The 21,105-nt window shown below is 33.4% G+C and overlaps 1 protein-coding gene across 6 annotated transcripts in view; it reads left to right on the top strand.

The window, feature by feature from the left end:
• Positions 1–21,105, top strand: part of DENND1B (DENN domain containing 1B) — a 317,390-nt gene that overhangs the window by 3,011 nt on the left and 293,274 nt on the right. The gene's annotated exons all lie outside the window — the stretch shown is intronic.

Raw genomic sequence — 21,105 nt, 5'->3', positions numbered from 1 at the left:
AGCAAAATACTGTGAAAAAAGCAAATCATATCTGTATAGCTTGAATTTCTTATAGTTTATTTAGCAATTTCACTAGTTTACTTTCATTTTTTTTTCTTGTGTCTCTGTAAATGTGTTTTGGGGTCAAATCTCCCTTGATCTTTGTAGAAGATCTTCTACTGCTTCTTCCTAGTGGTATAAGGTAGAAAACTGATCTTAGTGTCTGGAAGACTTGAATCCAGGTTTCTCCTCTGACATACTGTTTGTCTGACCCTAAGCCAGTAAGTTGACCTCTCAGTGCCTCAGGCAATTCTCTAAAACTACCAGTTACTGAGAAGATGCTGTTTTGTATTTTTAGGGTATATTCCTCACTTTGTGCTTACTATAGGTATCTGGTTTAAAAGAAAGAAATATGCTAGACTCTTTAATTAGCTTTGCTCCTACTTCACAGAAGTTTTTGAGTTAGGTGAATTAGAGGAATATCAATCAATTTTCTACTGCCAGTCATGAAAATATTTGAGAAGAGAGGCATTGTATGTGCTCAATGAATGCTGGATTTGAAATATGGAGAGACTTAGTTTCAAGTCATGTCTCTGGCATAATATGATCACTGACTAGTCATATATTCTTCTTTAGCCCATTTTATTAATCTGCAAATTGGATTCTTCTTCCATAGGGTTGTTGATGGACTAATGAAATAATGCACGAAAAAATATTTTGTAAATCTTTAACTCTTAGTTCTGACAACATTGTTTTAATGGGGGGGGGAGGGAAAGAAGCGATTTCTCTTGTTTGTTTCCTTTTAACTAAGCATGATTTTTATGAAATTGACAAATTTGTTAGTCATGTGTAGGGTTATCTTTCTTAGCATTTTGGTTGGATATAGAATTCTGTGGCATTCAGGTGGACTCTGGTAAAAAGTCTAGGACCATTCCTTTTAGCTTTAGATACCAAACTCAAGAATAAGTGAGAATGAGAGAAGCAGGTTGGTAGCATTATATTCTTAAATTGCTAGAACCACTTACATTAAAGAACTGCTTGGCTCATAAGAGAGCTGGGATTGCTTTCATATCTTAAAAATCTTAGCACAACTATCTACTCTGACATCTCTGATTTAATCAAGGCATTAAAGTGGGAAGACTTGCCTAAGCAACTTGTAAAGTGTTAATGTAGCTTTATCCAATCTTAAAGTACTTTTATGACATTTGTACATTTTCACTCTTCAGACCACTTAAGTTCTTCCTCGATTTCACCTAAACATACCATTCCCTACTCCCTCTCCCTCCTCACCCCAATATGAAATACTAAATTATCATATTGAAACTTTAGGTCTGAAGTCTAAGACATTTTACTAGATTATTGGTTCTGTTGAGTGTTCACAAGTAAAGTTTATAAAGTATATTTTTGGGGAATATACAATGCAAAAGACTTTTAAAATGTAGGCTATGGTTATTTATTGTGAAATTATGTTTAATTTATATCACAGTCTTTTTTTGTGTCAGTTTCTCAATAAGTACTTTTAAGCAATTACTGTGTGCCAGGTACTGTGGATACAAAGACAAATACAGGGTCCCTACTCCCAAGAAGCTCACATTCTAATGGAGGATTCAATATATAATAACTGTATACATGCAAAGTATATACAGAGTCAATTAAAGATAATTTTAGAGGGAAGGAACTATGGAGGAAGTTGGTACTGGGAAAGACCTTTTCTCAACATGAGAATTGAGCTGAGTCTTCAAGAAAGTAGGGAAATTAGGAGTTAAAATTATGTAGAAAGAGTATTTTAGGCCTGGGGGATGAAGTTAGGAGGAGTGTCTTGTAAGAAAAAGCAAGTAAGACAGTATAGCTGGATATAGGGTTTGTAGAGGTGAGTAAAGTGTAAGAAAACTGGAGTGTTTGAAGACACCAGGTTGTGAATAACTTAACTGATAAACAGTATTTTCTATGTGATCCTAGGAATAATAGGGAGCCATTGAAGTTTATTGAGTAATATACTTTTTCATCTGAGTAGAGGATGAAATTGGATGTAGAGAGGCTTTAGTAAGAGAGATTAATTAGGTTACTGCAAATAGCTTAAGTAGGAGATGATAAAGGCTTACATCAGTGTGGTTGCTTTTTATGTTGACAGAAGGGATGCATATAAAAGATGTTGTGAAGGTAAAATGACAAGGCTTGGCAACAGAATGGATGTGTAAGGTGAGTGTAAGGGAATAGAGGATGACAACTGAGGTTGAAAGCCTGAGTAAATGGGAAAATGTAGGTCTCCTTATTAGGAATAGGAAAGTTGGGAAGAGATGGGGAAGATTTTTTTTGGGTGAAGATAACAGATAAATTTGTTTTATACATTTTGAATTTGAGCTTTTGAGCTTCTTATGCGATAATCCAATTTGAGATATCCAAAAGGAAATTGGTGAAGTGGGATGGGAGCTTAATTTAGGCCATCTTGATAGATTTATGAATCATCTGTATAGATGTAATTTAGTCTGTGGCACTTGATGACACATTAAATGAGATAGCATAGGGAGAGAAAAGATGGCCCAGAATAGAGTCTTGGGAGACCCCAATTGTGTGATCTACAAAAACCAAACCAAACCAAACCAAAACCCTGAGAAGTAGCCCTCAGATATTTAGAAGAATAAGGAAGGAGGTGTGATGAAGAGGATATCCAGGAAGAGAGGGTTGTTGCCAGTTTTTTCAGAGACCAGGAAGGATTAGGATTGAAGAAAGGTGCCTCGACTTTGCAATTAAAGTTTATTGTTATTTTTGAGGAAAGCATTTTCAGTTGAATGATGAGATTAAAAATCATATTCCAGAGGGTTTAGAAGTCAGTAAGAAGAGACAAGTTCAGGTGAGAAATTGGGAAGAGAAAGATAGATAAGTATCTGGAAGGGATAGTTGGATGAAGTGAGGATTTTTTTTTTTTAAGGATGGGAGAGATATAGGTGTACTGGTAGGCAACAAAGAAGGAACTCAGGGAGAGATTGAAGGTAAGAGAGAAAGTAAGGGCTATACGGAGACATTCTTTTGAAGAATATTTGAAGGAACTAGTTAGGATGGTTAAAGAATCATCAGTATGTATGTTTAAATCCTTTTTGTATGAAAGTAGAAGTTGTGGTAGAAAGAAATACTATGAGATTGGTATTTAATTCATTAAAGCAGAAAGGAAAATGCCATCAGGATCGATGGTAATGGCTACCAGGATTTTGAGTGAATGAAAAATTGGATTGAATTAATCTCAGCAAAGGAGTAGTGGCTTAGTGATAATGGCGAAAGGAAGAATCTGGAAGTGCCAATGGAGGTCAAGGAGAATTCCATGTCTCCTACCAGTGAGTCAGTGCTTTTTGTATGGTTTTTTTCCACTGAGATTTTAGAGCATTTTTATCCTATTTATAATTTATTTCATATTCAATATCCATAAATATAGCTGATTATTGATTTTTCAGCCTCTTTTTTCTGCTTTTCTTTCTTTTAATATTTTCAGTAAGTCTTTTTAGCATTCTATTTCAGTTGATAATAGCAGTAAAACTAATGTTTAATTTGTAAATTTGAAATTACCTGCTTACTTCAATGATTTATTCTGTATTTGTTTCTATTAATATGGATGAATTAGTTTTCATAGTTTAAAAAAAAGCTACTTAATTTAATTCTAATATAGTAGATCCACTGTTTTTCCATTGAGGCAATTTTTTTTTTTACTTAAAAAAATCAAAGATGTATATATGTATTTTTACAAACGATATTATCAATTAAATGGGCTAAAAAGCAAATTATTGTCATATTGTCTCATTTTTGAGAATTTTATATTTTATAATATTATTTTCACATTTCATTTGAATAACAAATAATAAAGTCCTTCAAAGACAAAGAGATATTTGAATAGTTGTTTTCTATAATTCTGCATTTGTTTTGACAGGACTTCGTTTATTTATAGTAGGATACAGTTGATATATGACTATTTAAGTTGGTATTTGTGAAACAGTATAACCTAGATACAATATATGTGTGCAAATCCAATTTTCTTGTTGCACGTTAAGTATTAGATTCTGAAGGTATAAGTAGCCTGGGTAGATAGACAGTAGTGCTAACAATTTACATTCATTTCCCAGTGTTCCTTCTCTGGGTGTATTTGTTTCTGTACATCATTGATCAACTGGAAGTGAGTTGGATCTTCTTTATGTTGAAGTTATCCACTTCCATCAAAATACATCTTCATACAGCATTGTTGTTGAAGTGTACAGCAATCTTCTGGTTCTGTTCATTTCACTCAGCATCAGTTCATGTAAGTCTTGCTACTTAGTAGTAGCAAACCAAAATGCAAGGTCAGATATTGTTAGTAAGCCCTTACACATTGAGGGAATGGGATTAGGGGTATAGTGCCCTTGTGATCTGGATACTGGTGTAAATTTTTTTGCTACTTCTTGCCCCCCTTTCATACCAGAAAAGTCAAAGAGAAAATATATTGATGATATACAATACTATACATATATTTTATGCATTTCTGATTTTCTAAATCTTTTCTGTGTTATCTATTAATCTCCATGTGTTTGTGCAAAACTCCCTCAAAATTCCCATTTAATTTCTTAGGCCAGTCTGTAACTTATTGAAAATCATGACTGGAAAAATAGAGATGTGGAAAAAAATAAATAAAAATAGTAACTATTTAAAAATAGCAAGTATTTTCTTTACAATTGATTTAGTAGTAGTTAACACTATCAGATATTAAGTGTGAAATGTATTATTCTTTGTGATCTAATTTCTTCATGGAGTTAATAAAGTTGTTATTTTTATAGGAGTTGATATAGCACTTCTAAAATTTATTGTGTATTTCACAACATTTTTCTTTATTCAACAAGAATTTTTATTAAAGCACCTATTATAGTTTGGATACTCTTCTAGGTGCTTGAGAAGCAAAGACAAAAATTATACAGTTCCTATCAAAATAACATTCTGTTTGGTGTCATGGAACAACATGTACACAGATAAAATAAAATATTAAATAAATAAATGCAGAGTACTTTCTGAGGGTGGTAATGGCAACTGGAAGAATAAGGATAGATCTTGTGGAGTTAGCACTTTGACAGCATCGAAAGAGGTTAAGATTGTTACAATTCCTATAAATCTTTTCACTTATCTGGATGAATTTAAATATATTTTTTTATATTCAGGGTTGGTTGCTAGTTCTTTAGTTTTTCAGGAACATAATATACATATAATTATTTGAAATATCTTTAGATATAGAAGCACTTATTGATTTGGTGTGTAGCTGCTATTAGTTATTGTTAGATGAAGTCTTTATCATCAGTCTTTCCCTTCATTCAAGTCAGTCAGCAGACATTTATTAAATGCCTGCATGTCAGGCACTTTGCTAAGCACTGGAAACTCAAAGAAAGGCTGAAGACACTACCTGCTCCCAAAAGAGTTTGCAGTCTAATGAAAATAATTGAATTAGGCATTCTAAAAGAAATGAAGAGATGGTTAACATTTTATTTTTATTTTATTATTTTTTCTTTTTTTTATTAATTTTATAATTATAATTTTTGACAGTATATATGTATGAGTAATTTTTTTTTTACATTATCCCTTGTACTCATTTTTCCAAATTTTCCCCTCCCTCCCTCTACTCCCTCCCCTAGATGACAGGCAATTCCATACATTTTACATGTGTTACAGTATAACCTAGATACAATATATGTGTGTAAATCCAATTTTCTTGTTGCACATTAAGTATTAGATTCTGAAGGTATAAGTAACCTGGGTAGATAGACAGTAGTGCTAATATTTTACATTCAATTCCCAGTGTTCCTTCTCTGGGTGTAGTTGTTTCTGTCTATCATTGATCAGCTGGAAGTGAGTTGGATCTTCTTTATGTTGAAGATACCCACTTCCACCAGAATGTCCTCATACAGTATTGTTGTTGAAGTGTATAGTGATCTGCTGGTTCTGCACATTTCACTCAGCATCAGTTCATGCAAGTCTCTCCAAACCTTTCTGAATTCATCCTGCTGGTCATTTCTTACAGAGCAATAATATTCCATAACATTTATATACCACAATTTACCCAACCATTCTCCAATTGATGGACATCCATTCATCTTCCAGTTTCTAGCCACTACAAAAAGGGCTGCCACAAACATTTTGGCACATACAGGTCCCTTTTCGCTCTTTAGTATTTCTTTGGGATATAAGCCCAGTAGTAGCACTGCTGGATCAAAGGGTATGCACAGTTTGATAACTTTTTGGACATAGTTCCAAATTGCTCTCCAGAATGGCCGGATTCTTTCACAACTTCACCAACAATGTATTAGTGTCCCAGTTTTCCCACATCGCCTCTAACATTCATCATTATTTGTTCCTGTCATCTTAGCCAATCTGACAGGTGTGTAGTGATATCTCAGAGTTGTCTTAATTTGCATTTCTCTGATCAGTAGTGATTTGGAACACTTTCATATGAGTGGATATAGTTTCAATTTCATTATCTGAGAATTATCTGTTCATATCCTTTGACCATTTATCAATTGGAGAATGGTTTGATTTCTTATAAATTAGGATCAATTCTCTGTATATTTTGGAGATGAGACCTTTATCAGAACCTTTAACTGTAAACATAGTTTCCCAATTTGTTACTTCCCTTCTAATCTTGTTTGCATTAGTATTGTTTGTACAGAAACTTTTTAGTTTGATGTAATCAACATCTTCTATTTTGTGATCAATAATGATCTCTAGTTCTTCTCTAGTCATAAATTCCTTCCTCCTCCACAGGTCTGAGAGGTAGACTATCCTTTGTTCCTCTAATCTATTTATGATCTCATTCTTTATGCCTAAATCATGGACCCATTTTGATCTTATCTTGGTATATGGTGTTAAGTGTGGATCCATATCTAATTTCTGCCATACTAATTTCCAGTTTTCGATGGTTAACATTTTAGAGAGAATCTTTGTTTTTCATCTTTGGACATAACTTAATGTTTATTAAGTTTCTGTTTTGTACTGTGCTAAGCACCTGGGATACAGAAAGAGGCAGAAGGTAGTCTTTGTCCTCAAGGAGATTAAATCTGATACAGGAGACAAGAAGAAAACAAATTTGTCTAGATAAACTATATCTGGGATAAATAGGAAATAAAAGATGAAAGGAACTAGAATTAAGAAGACTTAGGAATGTCCTCCTGTGATAGGTACTATTTGAGTTGAGACTTGAAAGAGGGACTAGGGAAGTCATCAGGCAAAGATGATGGATATCATCTTACACATGGTGGTCAGCTAGAAAAATACCAATGGAGTATCTTGGTCATGGAACAGAAAAAAGGCCAATATCATTGAATTTAATGGGATATGACTGGGAATAAAGTGAAATAAGCCTGGAGGGGGAGATGTTAAATTATTAATTGCTTTGAACAACAAAGAGGATTTTGTATTTGTATTGACCTAGAGGAAATAGGAAAACATTAGAGTTTATTGAGTAGATGATTGATGTAGTTAAATTTGCAATTAAAAAAATCATTTTGATGGCTGAACAGAGGAGGGCTTGGGGTATTTCAGTAGTCCAAGCATGAAGTGATGAAGCCCTATACCAAGATGGTGGTGGTATCAGAGGAGAGAAGAGGTTTGTCCAGAAAGGACAGAGGAGTTTTAGGGTAAGAATTAGTGGAGGTGAAAGGATTAAGGGAGAGGTTTTTTTTGAGGTTGGGGAAAACATGAACATATTTGTAAATCATAAGAAATGAGTTGGTACATAAGGAAAAGATTAAGAAAAGCGATAGAATAAAAGATTAAGAAAAGGGATAGAATAGAGATGAAATATGGGACATTCTGTTGGAGGAGATAGAATGGAATGAGATTGTTTATGCAGTTTGAGAGGTTAGCCTTGGTAAGGAGTAAGTGTGACACAGGAGTGAAGTAGAAGAAGTGGAAGGATCTGAATGATAAGGTATGAGATCATTCACTGTGAATAACTTTAAATTTTTTTCTGTAAAACATGAAGGAAAATTCTCATCTGAGAGGCTGGAGGTAGAGAGAACTGCGGGAGGTTTGAGGAGGTACAAAAACAATTGGAATAGTTGCTGTGGAGAAGGGGATAATGAGTTGATGATGGAAATGTAGGATTGTCTAGTGACAGTGAGGGCCCAGATAAAGTTGTGTCACATAAAATTTTAGTTGGCTCTATCTTCATGTAGCAGCTCAAGTTGAGGCTTGTCAGAACATAATCAGCAATATGGTCAGGGAGCCAGGGACTAAAGAGAAGAGGACAGCACTGAGTTGTATTGGATCATTAAGTAGTCAAGACAAAGAAAAGAGAAGAGGCGCTAATGCAGAGGAAGTGGTTTGAGCGGCCAGGATTTGGTAAGGAAGGGAAAGGAAGAAAACCAATGAGTATTGGTTGGTTAAAGGGATTTTGGAATTCTTGAACATGGAGGTGATTCACTTGGATGTTAAGATCAAAGACATGACCATCTTTGTGTGTGACTGACTGAGAGTAGAGGAATAGATCATGGGAACTGAGTAAATTGAGGAACTGTGTGGTTAGGGTATTTGAGAGAGTCTATACCACACTTAATGTATATATACTTATATGTGTGTATATGTATGTATATATATGTGTATATGTCTATATCTGTGTATATACACATCTATACATATATGGGGAGAGAGGGGGTAGAGGGGAGGGAGAGAGAAAAAGAGATCCTTTTTATGATGAAGGTAGGAGTTAAAGAGGAAAGAAAAATTGTGAGCTAGATATTGAACTAGTTGGGGAAGGAAGTGAAGGAAGTAAACTAGAGATCTGCAGATAATAGCTACCAAGATTTTTGTTGGGTAGTTGATATGAATTGCATAACTTTCAGAGAGGAAGGTTTTATAGAATGATGGAGGTAGGGAGAGAACCTGGAAATGACATTTGGAGTACAAGAAACATTCCATCTTCAACATCTCAACTGTGAACAAAGGACAATGAATGAAGGCGCAGTCAGTACTGAAAGGGTGGCCTGGGATGGATGGGTAAAAGGGAGTCAGGCTTTAGTGATTGCTAGAAGATGAAAAGAGAGAAAAAGATAAAGGATGATGAGAATTTTATTGCCTATGAAACAAGCATTCTAGAGGGCACAGTGGAGGGGTAAGTAGTTAAAATTTTGGTGTAGGAGGGTTTTGGTAACGAAAATTAGGAATTAGATGCTGAGAAATGGAAAATGGGTTTGGATAGTGATCTATAGGTGTTAAGAATCATTGGGATATGTAGGATATGACCAAGTGTAAGACTTTTGACCTTTGATGAAAGGCTCCACTGTTTTTCTGAGAGGAGACTAGACAGGCAGAAGGCAAATACAGCTTGAGATGGAAGGCACATGTTTATATGATCAGATGGGAGACCCTGTTTCTCCATATCTTTCCAACTTTCCTCTTCCTTCCTTCAAAAGACAGATACAATAGGAGATGGAAGGCCTAATGTCAAAGGGAAAGTTGGTTCTCTTCCAACTAGAGGCTCTCTATGTGGGGAGGGTGTGGTGCTGATGAAAATCAATCTGATGGCTGGAGATGGAAATTGCCAAGGGGAAAGTTGCATTAGTCCTGAAGTCAAGCCTAATCCTCTGGAAGCCTTCCTCCAAAAGACACATAGCACATGATGGAAGAGAAAGATCTGAGGAAAGTCTGCTTACTCTTCTTATCTGAGACTGGAGATCAGGTAGGAGAAGGGGGATGTGAAGCAGGAAATGCCTTGGCTTCAATAGAAGTCAGGTTAGGTCTGCATTTCTTCAGAGGACGAATGTGTTATCCTACTAAAAAAAGTTTTTTCTTTATGGTGTCAGATATCCTTCTCATGGTTACTTCAAGCAATCTAAGTATTTTTTTGGAAGTCTACCATACTCATAGTATTCTTTAGACCATTTCTTCTGTAGGCTTTTGTATCTTTTCAGGAACCAGTTTTTCATTATTTCCAGATTTTGAATTTTATTACAAGTTCAGTAGTTGGGAGGTTCATTGGTAGTATTTCTTTTTGGAAATCTCTCTTATCTTACCTTGATGATAGCTGGATTTGTTGGTTGATTGTGATAGAATTGAGCAGGACTCCCTAGCATTCTGCTTTTGGCAACTTTTGTCATCATTGTCTCAGACAGTTGATTTCTAAAATGGTTAACTAAATCAAACTCAGTATTTGTTTATTTTTGACTTGTTATTAAGGAGTAGGAGTACACCATTTTTCATGTTGCAATAAGATTTCCTTATTTGCTAGCATTTTGATGAACGTATACTGAAATTGCCTGTGTGCACGATGGATCCCATTCTAAATTCTTTTGTATTTCTTTGCCTCTAGTATTTAAATTGCCAGGAATCTCCCTGTCATCCAAGTACAAGATTTGTATAGCTTATTAATATATTTGTGTAGCTTTTGTTTGCAGAACTATACTTTTACAGTGTGGAATGAAAACTTATTAGGAAGTAAGTGCTTTATTGAGTCATGTTACACACCGTAAAATGGTGTTGGTTAGAAGTGGGATAATTGTTTTGTTGATGAACAAGGATAAAATTTTTAAACACTGAAAAATAAAGTTTTCATGCTAAGTTGTTGACAACAGTACTGTAAATTAAATTTCTTTCTTCTCTCTGTCCCTTTTGCTCCAGGTGCAATTGAAAGTGCTGTTGTAATTACAAATTATTTTCTGGATAGCAAAAATAGTATTTTTCTTCCCACAAGGAGAATGAGAAGCTAATATGTTAAATATTTTTTTTTTCCCTCAGGGAATTTTTTCATTAATTCTTTTGAGTGTAAGCTTTTTGGCTTGTTACATTTGGTCTTTGAGAGAAAAAAAACCCTGAAGTGAAGGGGCCATAGTGTAAAGAGCAATTTCATTTTTACATTAATGACTAATATGCAACATTTTAATAAAACTCTCTGTTAAGAATAATTGTATTCCTTTGCAACAACAACAACAAAATTCGGTTCTGCACATATATATTGTACCTAAGATATACTATAAGATATTTAATATGTATGGGAATGCTTGCCATCTAGGGGAGGGGGTGGAGGGAAGGAGGGGAAAAACTTGGAACAGAAGGGAGTACAAGGGATAATGTTGTAAAAACAAAACAAAAAAAACCTACCTATACATATGTACTGTCAAAGAAAATGTTATAATTATAAAAAATAATAAAAAATGTTCAAAAAAAAAGAATAATTGTAGCTCAGGTATCAAAACTTATGTACTTTACTCCACATATCTTGATTTTTATGAGTTTAAAAAAGCATCAGTAATGTATAAGTTGCAGAATTTGTTTTTTCATTGTTTGTTGTTTTCTCTCTCTTCCTTTCCTCATCTCCCCAAAAGAAAAAAAATAAAACCCTTGAAACAATTATGCATAGTCAAATGACAAATTCTTATATTAACCATATCAAAAAATTGTTTTTTGGTTTGCATCATGAGTTCATTATCCCTGTGTCAGGAAATGAATAGCATGTTTCATCATGGATCCTCTGTAATTATGCCTAATAATTGTTATTCTTAAATTATTCAAGTTATCTATCTTTACAATGCCATTTTTATTATCTAAGTAATTTACCTGTTCATTTAAAGCTGCTACATTTTGTATAAGTGTTCACAGATTTCTCTGAAAACATTGTCTTCATTTCTTTAACACCATAATTTGTTAAGCTGCTGATTTGCTGGGTATCCGTTCAATTTTTACTTTATTTACCAAAGGAAAACAGTTATAAATATTTTTTGTATTTGTGTATTTCCTTTTCCACTTTCTTTTATCTCTTATCTTTTATGTAGACTAAAGTCTAGACCTATTAGCTCTTACAAGGTCAAGGAATATTTACAATTTAATAACCTGGGCATTACTTCAAATTATTTTCCTTAATGGCTGGACTAATTCTGTAATTCATCTCTGTGATTCAGTGTATCTATTTTCCCTGTAGCTCCTTCAACATTTGTCATTTTCCATTTTTTGATCAGTTTTGCCAGCCTGATGAGTGTGAAGTGGAAACACAAGAGTTGGTTTTAATCTTTACTTTCCTTATTACTGATTTGGAGCAGTTTTTGATATGGGTATTCATATGAGATCGTTTAGATTTCTTCATTTGAAAAATGTCTGTTCGTATCCTTTTAGCAAATAAGGAAATGACTTAGTTTTGTAAATTTGAATCATTTACCTCTGTATCATAAAAAATGAGACTTTTATCAGAGATACTTGTTGCAAAGATTTTTTTTTTCCTCCTTCAGTTATCTGTTTTCATATTCTTTTTAGATTAGACTAGCTTTTAACATATTTTTGTTTTGGTATACTTCATTTTGTTATTTTATTCTAAGTTGACTTTCTGATATTCTATGGTAATTATATCTAATTGTTAAATTTTGGAGTATTAACACAATTGTAGGTTTCTCTTCCAGTAAAAAGAAACTCTTAGAGCTGTTGCTGAGGGCAACTAGCTGGCTCAGTGTATAGAGTGGGGAGAAGGACTGGAAACAGGAAAACCCAAGTAAAAATTTGGCCTCAGACACTCAACTAGCAGTGTCCCATAGGGCAAGTCACTCAATCCTGTTTGCCTCAATTTCCTCATCTGTAAATAAGCTGGAGAAGAAAATGGCAAACCATTCTGGTTATCTTTGCCAAGAAGACCCAAATAGGGTCATGAAAACTTGGACCGAAGTGACTTAACAAAATGACTGACTGTTGTTTAGCTACTGCTGTGCTGATAAAGTAAAGCAAGTTTACTCAGTCTTCTCTTGGAACTTTGTTCTTTCTTCAACTTTTAAAATTATGTGTTGCAGAGATACTTTTAAAGATAACTGAAATTTGAATTTCTTATTTTGATCCTAACTTTATAAGGATGCATTTAATAATTTCTATAGAGAGAAGTTCATCATTACATTAAAACTCTTATTCATTCATATCTCTGCTAAATGTTAACTAACCAGAATAAAGAAAACTTTCTTTCTTTATCAGACCTCTGAGCTTCTCCTCTGAAGGGAAGCAAAAAATGCCTGCTGCCCAAGAGTTAATGTTTCCTGTCTCTTTGATATTTTGAAAGTTTGGCATAATCTTGTTTAATTCATTATAACTTTAGTGCCAAGTATAGTATTCTATATTCAGTTGTCACACACATAATATATCTGTATTCTTTACATAGTCTCGATTCTATGTTTAACCAAGATCCGATTTTTCTCAATCACCTTTGGGTAACGTGATCTAGATGACAGTAGAAATAAAACTAAAAGGTAGTTATAATTAATAGAAAGACGGTGAAATCAAGAAATAAAGGACAAGAAGGATCCAAGAATCAAAACACTGACCTGGGAGTCCTGATATTTGGGTTCTAACCACATTTAATCTAACTTCAGCAGCTGTGATGATATTGGACAAAAAACATTTGAGACCCAGTTTTCTTATTTGTAAGATGGAGTCATTCAGTAGTATCTAACAGATATTTTTACTAGATACCTATTATGTATACAGAATTGTGCATGACCTTATGAGAGAAAGAAAACATTTTTGGGATAATTAGTTGACATATATTGTTTTCAGTTTTACAGAGCCTTAAATATACATTTGATTTTCATAGTGCTGTGATCCCCTTCCCCCTGGATATTATTTCCATTTTGCAGATAAGGAAATGGAGGTTCAAAGAAATTTGTAACTTGAACATAGTCATCATACAGGAGCAAGATTGGTTATTATGCTTATTTAGGCTATGGCTGTTCTTTTCATCGTTATTATTTTTTTCCCAGGTTTTCTGTGTTTCACCCTGTTTCATTTCATACAAGTTCTTTATTCTTTTTTTACTTGATTTTTAAAATTCAGAACTTTAGCAACTATCAAATAAGATTAAAATTTCAAATCCAAATTAGAATAAAAATAAAGGATCATGCATGAAATTGCAAACCTATATTATGTATAGCTTGTTTCTCTTTTTAAATATATAAGAAATCTGACAGTCTTTTCAAAGCTGACCTGTTTGTCTATATTTATTGATCTTAATTTGTCTTTTGCATTTTAAAAATGTTTCATTGACTCTTTTAAATTTTTTTCTAGTTTGAAAAGAACATCAGAAGTTTTTTCTCCCCTCCTATTCTTCCCAAAAATTCAAAAGAGGAAAAAACAAAACAAAACAAAACCCTTCTTAGTTTGCATTTACAACAAAGCTCCACATTTGTGGCATCCAAAAATAAAAATCTAGGTGTGTACCTTAAGTTCATCACTATTTTATTAGGAATTAGGTATGCTTTTTTACCAGGCCTTTGGTTGGAATTGTGATTAGTTATTACATATACCAAAATTTTTAATTTTTCATAGTTTTTTTTTTTTTTGCAAGGCCATTAGTATTTAAATTCGTCCTGGGTTTTCTCTATTTTACTCTATATCATTTTATATATCTTCTCAGAATTGCCGGAAGCTATCCATTTTTTCACATCTTTTGGCAGAATATTTTTGTGTATATGAGATTCATTTTCTTTTTATTTGATTTTTTTTGGGATATTGACCTAAAAATGATACTTCATCATAGGGTAATTTTTTTGGGCATAGTTCCAAATAACTTTCCAGAATGGCTGGGGTAATTCATCATGATACTAACAATGTATTAGTATACCTGATTTTCAATGGTCCTTTTACCAATTGTCATTTTTGCTACTCTTTATTAAAATAGCTCTGAGGTTTCAACTTCATTCATACAGACTGGCAAAAAAGTATGAGGTGAAATCTCAGAGTTGATTTAATTTGCATTTTCATAGTTAGTAGTAATGTGGAGCATCCCCCCCCGCCCCCACCCACCGTGGATTTTGATAATCTGGATTTCTTCCTTTGAGAAGTATATGTTTATATCCTTTGACTATCTATTTATCTATTAGGGAATAACTTTTGTTTTAGTAAATTTGAATCACTTTTCTTATGTATTTTTGATAGATCTTTATCAGAGAAACTTTCTACAAATTTTTTTTGATCAGTTAATTGTTTCTCTTCTAATTTTAAATGACTTAATTTTATTTTGTAAAATCTTCAATTTTATTAAATTTTACTTTTTGGGATATTCTCTATTCCTTGTTTGGTTATGAAGATTTTAATCTATAATTTTGATAGATATTTTCTTTCTTGATCATCTGATTTGTTTTATGTTATGAACTTTTAAAAAATATATTTTTATTGCATTTTAAATCTTGAGTTGACTCTCCTTCCTCACCCCGAACTAGAGAAGAGTATCATTTCTCCCTCTCTCTCTCTCTCTCTCTCTCTCTCTCTCTCTCTCTCTCTCTCTCTCTCTCTCTCTCTCTCTCTCTCTCTCTCTCTCTCTCTGTCCCTCCTCTGTCTCTCTGTCTCTCCTCTGTCTTTCTCTCTTTCCCTCCCTCCCTCCTACTCTCCCTCTCTTCCTTCCTTCCTGCCTTCCTTGCCTTCCTTCCTCCCACCCCCTCTTACTTTCTCTTTCTTTCTTTCTTAGAGATTAAATCTCAATTTTTTTTCTTATCATAAATGACTTGAAAAAATTTCATATGGTGATTGATAATTTGCTGGGTTTTTTTGGAAACTTTTCACATTTTTCAACCACTTATTTAAGAATTATGCCTGATTTTATGTATTTTTGAGTAATTTTCTCTGTATCATTGTTTTGGTTATTGTTATATACAAATGTTGATCATCTTGTAGACTTGTTGTTTAGCATCACTTTATTGGATCTCAAGTTTCAAATGAATTATTACAGTTTCCTTGCTAATTTTCTTAGGGTTTTGGCTATGTGCAATAGGAATAATTATTCTTTTCTAGTATTTATTCTTTTAGTTTCTTTCTCTTCTCTCTCTCTCTCTTTCGCTAACATTTCATTCAGGTAGTTATTAGAAAGCTTCCATTATTTCTCTTTTGTCTATAATGTTAGTGCTTGATTTTAGATATATTTTTATAATATTGGGGGGAAAAGCCTTCCATAGCTATGCTTTTTAGTTTAGATTTTTTTTAATGGTCTAAAGATATAATCACAGTTTTTCTTAGTAGATTAGAAATAAAAGGAATCTCAGAACTTGTTGAATCTAGCTTCATCATTTTTCAGCACTCCTTTCATTGTATCACATTATTTATATGATCATTTTGATAATTTTTAAAAACATGTTCTTGAATTCTGGTATAGACATTTAAAAAAATATTCTTGCATTCTGGTATAAGTCCTGTTTAATCATAGTAAATTATTTGCATATTGTTGTAGTCTTTTTGCTGAAGATTTATTTAAACATATAAAAATCAATATTGATAATTGAGATTATTCTTTAATTTTCCAAATTTATTTTATCCTCTTGTAGTAATTTAAGATCATATTTGTTTCACAATCTCAAAAATATTGGTGAGATTAATTTATACAAATATTGAAGATGTATCTGATAAAGGTATGAAAAGAGAAGAAAGCAGTTTTATAGTCATACAGTAGACTGAAAGTTGTATTTATAAGCTTGTTGATGATAAAAGATCAGCAAAATTCTGATTTAAAGACTTTACCAACAATGTCTTTCCCTTTTTTATATCAAAATTATTTTTCACAAACTTTTTTTGGCTTTATTATTATATTACTTTTCTTCCTCTTCTTCTAATTGAAAAATAGGAACTTGTATTTCCCAAAGATGTTTATTATTTTCATAGAAGATGGTCAGAAAAATTCAAATGTAAAAAATTGCTTATAATTGATAAACTTGTCCAAAATGTCATGTTTATAGATGACAATACTTATTTCATCAAACTTGGACAAATCAAATAGCTTCTTGAATGAGATGTAAACCATTCAATTCTAATTATCCATGAAAGAAAAGCCAAATGCATGTGAAAAATGTTCATATGTACTGATTGACAAACCATACATTTGATCTATTAGTACATAGGATATCATTATATTGGAAAGAGACTAGTTTAATGTTAAATGGATAAAGAAGAGTCCTTGGATTGTATTTGGGAAATTGTATAGGGATTCCTAATGTTCCCTTACTTGTACTTGAAATAAAGATCTATGTTTTAATATCCATTTTCTTCCTGTGATAGTGTATATTGGCAAGTCATGAAATACTACATCTCAGAAGAATTAATGTTTCAGGTTATTCAAAAATCAGCAGAGAAATACATAGTGGATATGAGTAAGTTGCATTGTATTATTAATGAAGAATTATACCAAAGAAATGGAGTAAAGGTTGTTATAGAGTTATCATTCAGATGTTTGATCATTACATGAGATAAGCATGTGGTTCTTGTACTCCATTACTGTTCTTGAGATAGCAAAAAATCTAAGAGAAGATATTAGGAAGCAAAAGATCCACCCAACACATTGAGTTGATTCCCCATGGATGTTTTATAAGAGAACATGGACTAGCATCAGACAGGGTAAGAAGTGAAGAATGGGTTGTGATCTGCATCTTTGGAGATAGTATACACTTTGATGAAATCTCCCACATACAGAAGTATTGAAATATGAACTAGTTTTCTTCCAAGTGCTCAGGATTTAAAGATGGTAAGACAGCATAGGTTTTTCCCCTGAAGAATTTACTGTCTAGCAGGATGAATACATTCATACAGATGAATGTGTTATAAAGTTGAATATAGTAAAGCTTCAGAAGAGAGATTTAGCCAAAATCTTGATATGTGATACAGGAATCAGGGAGGGCTTCATAGAGATTTTAACATCTGAACTGGATCCTGAAGGAAGAGGAGAATTTCAGTAGGTGGAATACCTTTTGGGAATGAAATGTATAGAAGCAGGGCAGATTAGTTAGTTCAGATGGACAATAGTATCCCAAAGAGAGGAGAGTAAAATAAAAATGGAAAGATATTTTGTAAAAAGAAGGGCATATATGCCAGGCTAAGGTGTTTGTCCTATAGACAATGGGACTCTGAAGATTTTTTAGTTCTATAGTGAATAACTAAGAAATGTAAATTAGGAGAATTATTTTGGATGCTTTGTTAAAGCAAAGAAAAATTAGGAAGGTATACTAATAATTGGATGGTGACAATATGAACAGAAAAGAGTAGATAACTGAAGAAGTAGCAACAGGACTTTACAACCAATTATTTGTAGGGGGATGAGGGAGAGTTAAAAAGATTTCTTTCATTTACTTTGTCTACATAGTATATGTGTTGTCTGTCACTCTATCTATCTATCTATCTATCTATCTATCTATCTATCTATCTATCTATCTATCCATCCATCCATCCATCCATCCATCCATCCATCCATCCATCCATCCATCCATCCATCCATCATCTGTATTGCTGTTTGTCCTTCATTCTTGAAGAGGACTAGTTACATCAGGAGGGTGTTCTCTTGCAAGTGAATTGGATTTAAGTGGGGGGGAAAGATATGTGCCAAGTCAGTAGCCTCACTTTCTCTTCCAGAGTTATTTGAGTTCAGTGGCAAGACATAGGTCAGGAGGAGTGGAAATGGCCCCAAACTAAGTGAGAAACTTTGATTTTTTTAAGCTAAGGGCTTTTTCAGGTATCAGCTTGTCTGAGGCAACAGTCATTCAGTGGTCTAAGGATAGGTAAGAAAGGAGGCAAAAGATGGCCTAGTTTGCCTACTAAAAAAATAAATTTAGGAGGGGAAGACCCTTAGGGTTTCTAGATAGAACAGAAACAATTGCTATTTATATTCCCTTTGAGCCATCAAAACCCAAATATCTAACTGTTGTCATCTGTATCTAATTTATTGGCCTTGGGCTCACTCTCTATTTAAAGTAATTTGGGGCTCTTCTAATATTACTGGATCAAGCCCCCATCCAATATGTTTTCTCCAATATCAACTGCCATTGATAATTGCCCACAAATCATTTGTGAGTTCTAAGTTGATATTTCCTCTGTGATCATTAAACACATAACATTAATTAGCTTTTACAAAAAGATATTTACTAAAGATATAATTCTAGAACCATAGTACAAAAACAATCCCAAATTGAGGCATATTCTACCACCTCAACCTGAGGAGCATGACCTCAAACTTAAAGGATTGCTACTAAACATTTGCTCCACTATTTTGACTTCCAGATGTGACAGAATTGCTGGACAAGCTGCACTCTTAATATACTATTTTGGTGTTGGATAGATTTGCTCTTCAGGCGTGTACTGACTCCTCATCTGACTGAATTTTGGTTTCTGGTGTGTCATCTCATAGACAACAAGCTCTTCAAACATTTGTGTGGGTTGGCATAAGGTATAGCAGAGAGTGCACACTCAAAAGAGAGTGTTCCTATTGGCTAATTCCCAATTATATATGTCTCTAGTCACATATGTGTTATTTCTCCCATTAGGCTGTGCTTTCTCGGAGGCAGACGCTATTTTTGACTTTCTTTGTATTCCTAGTTCTTAGCACAGATAAGCATCAATAATTGCCTAGTGACTGATTTTTGACTTGGAGATTTTGAACTTATTGACATTGAAGGTAGTGACATCAGCTCAGTAGAGTTGATTTAATTGGGAGGTTGATATTGTCAGATGTATTCTTTTGGAAGATTAATTTGACTGTTGAATGGAGGTTAAACTTAAGAGTCTCAAGGAGGAGAGACTTATGGCAAGGAGACCAACCAACAGACTATTGAAATAGTCTAGATATGAAGAGATGTAGTGGTAGTGTCCAAGGAGAGAAAGGAGTTATATCAGGGATATTTATGTGTAGCTTGCTAATATCAAGAAAGGGAGATTGTTGTACTTGCCCTTATCACTGCTTCCCCACTTTGCATTGTAAACTAAGAAGGTAATATTAAAAATTTTATTTCTAAACATGTAACATGTTTTGGTATTTCTGCTGTTGATGGTATATTGTATATTTGCTTGAAAATTCATAAAGTTTAAAATGTAATATAATTAAAATAAACCTTTATTTTTAACATTTATATTTAACATTTTGAAAAAAAAAATTATTGGAAAAAGTATTTAAATTCTGTTGCAAATATTAGAAATTCAACCTCAATCTATAATTTGCTGCACTGTAGGCAACTGTTATCATTGGTTTATCCCATGGAGCTCCATATGAGTCTGACTAGCTTGTTGACTAAACTACTGAGTCCCTAACAATGTACATCTTATCCTATTAACCCATAGATTTACTCTGCTGGAGGCAATCACTTATTAAAATGATAAAGAATATGTTAACATAAAACATGAGAATTTTGGAGTACATCCCAAGACCTGAAGTGTATTTTGCCACAAATAAACTGTCCACAGAAAGAGAAGGATAAATCTGAGAGTACAGTGGTTGTGAAGCATACGCGTAGAGGTAGTGAATGGCAGGGGATTGCCTATAGTTTTATTACTTCAGAGTTTTTTTTTCTTCTTAGCATCCTCATGATGCTCTCCTTAGAAGCCCTTCCTTAAGGATTCTTGCTTATTGACACTTCTTCCTTTTTAGAGTGTCTTTCTAATGTCTCTTTTCCCTTGCTAATGCCACATTGCATCTGCTGCATTGTAGGCCTCACAGAGCATCTGGACTTTTTGGAATTTAAAAGACTTATGACAGTTTTAGAAACATTCACCATGGAATAATTATTTGATTAAGTTCAAGAAAGAATAAATACAGAGAGATAGAGGTAGCCATGTGTTCCTTACTGCATGGATGCAGCTACTCTTTTTTACTTCTGTCTTGAGAACAGCTCAAGGTAATTCTCATCTTCACATCCAGGAAGAAGAAAAACCACTACCACAACAATAGAAACCCGGAACTTTAAGAGCCCATTACTTTGCTTTTAAATTACATGTTAAGTCATCAGCTCTTCTGGCTCAGCAGACACAGTACAAGCCCTTGTATAGTCTGGAAAGAGCTTCTTCCAAGCTTCTACAAGGTTGCTTGGAAGCAAGCAGAGAATATGTGTTCATGCTCTGTATAATCCACTGTGAAGTACAAACCTAAGGATATTCTGTGCCTCTATTAGTTTTAATCAGAGTATTATGACAGATTATAATTTAGTATAGAAATTTAAGCAAAGTAAACCCGCAAAAAGGAAACAAACAAAAAACCTTATAGTCTGTTTTAGTAAGCTAACACTTATCTCTGCACTTTTCAAGGAGACAACTGCAGCTAAAGCAACTCCTGTTTAGTATACAAATTTGTAAAATCTTATAAAGAAGAATGGTGAAAGTATTATGAGTAATGTCATCTCCTGAAATATAAAAAGAATGGTGGAAGAT

Source organism: Sminthopsis crassicaudata, chromosome 4 (assembly GCF_048593235.1).
Source record: "Sminthopsis crassicaudata isolate SCR6 chromosome 4, ASM4859323v1, whole genome shotgun sequence".
In the NCBI taxonomy this organism is placed as follows: Eukaryota; Metazoa; Chordata; class Mammalia; order Dasyuromorphia; family Dasyuridae; genus Sminthopsis; species Sminthopsis crassicaudata.
This window is presented reverse-complemented; position numbering and strand designations above follow the sequence as displayed.